This window comes from Mobula birostris, chromosome 9, assembly GCF_030028105.1.
Source record: "Mobula birostris isolate sMobBir1 chromosome 9, sMobBir1.hap1, whole genome shotgun sequence".
Lineage (NCBI taxonomy): Eukaryota > Metazoa > Chordata > Chondrichthyes > Myliobatiformes > Myliobatidae > Mobula > Mobula birostris.
The window spans coordinates 30,323,174-30,329,211 of record NC_092378.1 but is presented as its reverse complement, the minus strand read 5'-3'; positions in this window follow the sequence as shown (position 1 = coordinate 30,329,211).

The following is a 6,038-nucleotide window of genomic DNA, read 5'->3' as shown; positions in this document are numbered from 1 at the left end:
TTTCTTCTTCCCCGATGGCGTAACTACCAACAGTGGACTCCCAACAAAACAAATGACGCAACTGTCTGTCTGTCTGTATCTTGTTTTACGGCGGGTGGCATCCAGCTTAATGGTGCATTACTGCCACCCTCTGCTCCAGAATGTGCACTAGACATACATTCTAAATCCCTTCACCCAATCGTGTGCGCACACACGCACACACACACACACACACACACACACACACACACAAACCTACACTTCACCCTCCCACCTTTGACCACCCTAGTATCCTATTCCTGTTTATTCGTCATATTCTATAAAAAACCCCTGTACCCCTTAAAAACGCTAAAAATACCCGGACTTGTGCTCTCTCACCCATGCCCAGCAACCCTTTTAATGTGAATTCCTGCATCCCCAACTCCCTTAATTTATTTCTCATCATCTCTCTCTGTATCCCATACTTCCTGCAACACAAAACTACATGTTCTACTGACTCCTCTTCCTGACATTCCTCACACAATCCTGTCTGGTGCTTCCCTATCATTTTCAATGTTTTGTTTAATGCACAATGCCCCAGCCTTAACCTAGTCCACACAATTTCCTCTCTTCTGTTTCCATTACCTACCCTAGTAACTGCAACACTCTTTTGTATTTGATATAAATGCCTCCCTTTCCCCTCCCTGTCCCATCTTTCTTGCCACATTTGGTTGACTTTTTCCTAGGTTACACACTTAACCTCTGCTTCACTGATACTAATGTGTATTTCCACATTTTCTTTCTTTAACGCCCTCCTTGCCAACTCATCCACCCTCTCATTCCCTTTCACCCCTACATGTGCTGGAACCCATAGAAATATTAACTGACCTCCCTGATTTGCAATTCTTGTAGTCGGCAAGATGTACTTTATGAAGTCCTTCAGTTAGTTACAAGAATTGCAAATCAAATGACGCAACAACTGCAGTCTCCCTTTATATACCAGTTAGAACATTCCATCACGCGACATCACATCACCCCACTATCACAAGACAACTACATCACTCCAATGGCATGAGACCATTACATCATTCCAATGGCACGAGCCAATTACATTATATTCACGAGATACTCACGGGACAGGTAACAATACAATATTTTAAAGTTAAGTATTTCTCTGCCTCATTTGTTATTTAAAGAAAACTCAGACCATCTAATCTTCCCTCAGCTAGTAGTTCTTAGTGCTGGCAGCATTGTAAATCTCCCTCTCTTTTTAAAAAAAAAGTCATGCCTTAGGTAATAGAGAAAGCATCCCATATGTTTCTTTTTAAGCAACTAGCTGTCCTGTCCTATTTTTTTTAAAGGATATGTGGACAGACAATACAAAGAACTTCTGTTCCTTAATGACACTCCAAATCTTTTCTTGAGTACTATATGTTGCTTGCATTGTGCAGCACTGCATTAAATTCTATTTGACATGTTTTACCCAACTGATAAAGACTCTCTATATCCACTAGCTTTCCCCTTATGGCCAAATATTGTGTTAAGCCTTATGGAATCGTACAGCTAACAGCCTAGTAACCATTATATTTTGGTTCCTTGACTGAGCCAATTTTCTGGCCTGCCTTGGATGCCATGTTCCTTTGCTTTTTGTGGTTGGTAAGATCCAAGTAGATGTACATCATATGAACTGCCCACATCAGGCTTATTATGAGGGGAGAAAAAATGGCAGATGGAGCCTGGTGAGAAGAGTGGGGAAGTAGAGGCAGAGGTTGGAAAGTGGTAAGTGGAAATATGCACACATAACTCTGAATTATTAGTGCCAATCCATGCTGTAGCTCCCTGAGTAAAGAGATGAATGGATTTTGTATGTGTGGCTCAGTCAACTGCTGATATAATGTGTTGTGCCACTGAGCAAAGGCTGATCCCTCTCCTGTTTATTGATTTCATTGATAAACAGACTGTGACTTGATCTTCGGTTGTCAGTGTTAGAGGGCTAAAACAATTTGTCGCTGTGACTCTGTAAGCTGGGAAGTGAGTGGGACCAGACTAGACTACTAACGTGACAATTGATTTGCTTCCATTTGGTGCCTCAGCATAGCATATAATTGACAGCTTATGAATATGAAGAAAATAATGAAAAAGTAAAAATTTCATAGAATGTGCATCAGTATATTTTGCTGCAGCACATTACTCATTGTAACCATTATTGAATGGGTGGACTATTAACAGATATTACTACTTGAAGGTACACATTTCAACATAACAACATAGTCTTCATTGATTTTGTACCTCACCTGAAAAATAACCTAAATGACATTTGTTTTCATCTGTTCCCATCATTTACCTCTGCTGCTCTCCAAAGTCATGCAGTTCATGGTCTAGCAACTTGTGAAGTTCTATAAAATTACTTTTTTCAATCCTGTTTTTAATCTTTTGCACTTCATCTTGCATAATTGTTCCCGGACTATCACAAATTTGTTTCTGCTACTCTCTCCCATCTTTATGGTCTTTAAGCTCTTTTAGCATTTTTGTGGTAATAAAACCAGATTCTTTCAACTATGTTGTCATATTTGTACATCCTCATTTCAGACAGTTTAAGTGAACTTGTACTGTATCCTCCCCACTTCCACGTATTTCTCCAGTATGCAGCCTAAATCACATATGGTTTTAAATACATGGTCCCAGTAAGGTTTACATATATTAGCTATAGAAACTCAGTGTTAATGTCTCTTGCCATAAAACAGTATTTTGTATTTTTTAAAAAGATGAACTGTTTTCACTTAAGCCACATTCTGCAGAAAATGGAAAAACAACTTTATAGACAACAGCTGTGATTCATGACAAATAGCCAATTCACCACAGTCAACTACAATAAAGGTAGTTACATAAATCAGTTTACATCTGGAGAATGGAGTTCTATTTTAGGGAATGCCATCCAGCTCGAGGTGGAGGGGCTGTCACAAATGACCAGGATAATCCTGAACAATGAGTGGTATAGCACAAGTTCATTTCACTTATACCAGGTCTAAATTATGAGGAGTGATGTGAGTCGTAGTCTTATTGCTTGGAAGCAGGCCTTTTGGCCTAACTTGTCCATATCAACTGTGTAGCCCAATGAGCTGGTACCGTGTGCTGCATTTGTCCAATGGCTCTCTAAACCTCTTCTATCCATGTACTTTATATAGATTGTTTTTAAATGTTGCTAATACAGCTGCCTCAACTTTCATTCCAAATACACACCACTGATCTTAAATTTATGCACCCCCCTTTATTTTTAATACCTCTTCCGTGGGAAAGGAGGAGGTGTTAAAAACAATGTGCTTTCACCATATTTATGCCTCTCATTATCTCTCTATTAAGTCACCCCTCAATCACCTATGTTCCAGGGAATAAAATCCTAATCCACACAACTTCTCTTTGTAATTCAGGCCCCCAATTCCAGGCAACATTCTGATAAATATTTCCTGCACTCTTTGTAGTTTACAGCATCTCTCCTATAACAGGGTGACCAAAACTGTTCACAATACTGTAAGAGAGGCCTCACCGATGCTACAATGTAATATTCCAACTCCTGTATTCAATCCACCGACCGATGTGCCAAATGACGACTTCTCCACTACATCCATCTGAGATGCCATTTTCAGCAAACTAATTGCACCTTAAGCCCTAAAATTCAGTGTATAAGTCCTATCCTGGTTTGATCTTCCAAAATGCAATACCTCAAGTACCTATTATATCTTTCCCCCCCACCTTAAAAATATGCCCATTAGTTCTTGATTCCCCAATCCTGATGAAAAAACTGAGCGCATTCAACCTACCTATGCCCATCATGATTTTATACATGTCTCTAAGATTTATTCTCAGTCTCCTATGCTCCAAGGAATAAAGTCTCAAACTTACTAACCTCTCCTTGGGGACTTAACTCTTTAATACACTTTAAGACCTCAAATATCTCTTCCCTGCTAATTCATATGTGGTTCAAGGCATCTTTACTTATTTCCTTCATTTTCTGAGCTCTTATCGTTTTCACTACGGTAAAAGCTGAAGAGGTATATTCATTAAGCTTTGTTGTAGTCAACTGCAGATTTTGGCGGCACTCAATGGACTCGAGGCCTCAGGCCGCGGGGTCACCTGTTTTACAGCCACTGGGAGAGAGGCGTCCGAACTGGTGTGCTCCACTGGGGGCGGCATGGTACAGCATCTGGCACATGAACTGGAGTCGGTGCTACCCCCAACCCCACAGTGTTCACTCGGCAGAAGACAAGTTCTATCGTGGTCAATTGAAGATCTCAATAGACTGAAGGATCTGGATGATGCACATCTACATTTTGCCTGCTTGTATTGTACTGATATTCTGTATGTGCTTGTTATCTTGTACATGCGAGGACTGGGCCCCAAGCTGCGGTGTCACCAAGGGCTGGGGCGGGGGGGGGGGGTTGTGGAGGTGGGTGCACTCCACCATGGTTGGTGCGTGGTGCGGCCATCAGGCTGGAGTTGATGCTGCCCCCCCCTCCCCCCCCCAGCGCTCACTCAGTGGGAGACGGGCTCTATTGTGGTCGACATTGGATTGATAATGCGAGTTTTGAACTCTTATTACGTGATTATGATACCATTTGTGCTTGCTATCTTGTGTGTGCTTTGTGCTATATATGACTGTTTTGCACCTTGAACCCAAGTAACATTGTTTCATTGGGCTGTATTTATGAGTATTCATGTATGGTTGAATGACAATTAAACTTGAATTGAATTGAATTAAAAATCACTCCCATTTCCTTTGGTTTCACACAAAGATGGCCATATTGATCTTTAAAGAGGCCCATATTCTTTTCCTTGCCACTCATTTACTCATATGCATATAGAATCTATTGGGATTTTGTTCAACTTGATAGCCAGATCCTTCTCATATCCTTTTTTTGCCCTTACTTTGATTTTTATCCCAAGATACCACAGAAAATGATGGAAAACAGACAACATTTGTGAAGATGGGGGGGGGGGGCAGGAAATAACACTGTGGGCAACTGGTAGGAAAATCCTTAAGTGTTTTATAAATATATTAAGGGCAAGAGATAACCAGGTAAAGTGTAGGATCTATTAGTAGAAATTGTGCATGAAGCTTGAGGAAGTAGTTGTGGTTTCTGAATGGACGATTAGCCCATGTACACTATTTTATATATATATATATTTCTTATTGGAAGTTATACTTTTTTATTATTATGTATAGCAATGTACTGCTGCCACGAAACAACAAATTTCACGATAGATGCCAGTGATATTAAAGCTGATTCTGAGGTCTTAAATGAATATTCATCCTATATTCAGTGAGAAGAAGAAGATGATTGTTGGAGAAGTCAGTGAGGAAGGTGCTGAAATCCTGGAACAAAATACCATTATGAAGGTATTTTGTTCTAGATTCATTCTAAATACACTCTTATGTTAAACCTATACCCCCCTTATTTTAATACAATGTTCAATGTTCCTCATGATCTCTCTATCAAAGGGGTTCCCAAACTGGGTCCACAAACCCCTTGCTTAATGGTATTGGTCCATGGTCACCCCTCAATCTCCTATGTTCCAGGGAACACAGTCCTAATTCACACAAAGCAGGCCTGAGCATAAATTATGCTTCCTTTTCTTTCCTGACTAAATTTAGGACCCCAGGTCATCCAAGGTTCCCTTCCTTTACCGTCTTTGTCCTTACTCCTTACTGGAATGTGCCAATCTTGAACTCCATTCAGCTGGTCTTTAAACATATGAGGACTTGTCTGACAGCAGATATATACTGGTACCTTTCCATAGTATTCAATTTTATCCTTTCTCATACCTATCTTAAAACATAATGAATTGTGGTTACTATTTCCAAAATGTTCACACATTATCAGGTCTGTTACCTATCCTGGCTCACTTACCAAAACTAGATTCAGTATGTTCTTTTCTCTAGCTGGACTCTCCACATACTGTTTCAAGAACCTCTCTTGGTGCATGAAGAAATCCTGCCCCAACAACGCATCTTTCATTAAGGAAGTTCCAATCAATACCCGTGAAGTTAAAATCCCCCCCACTATGACAACCCTGTGGTTTCT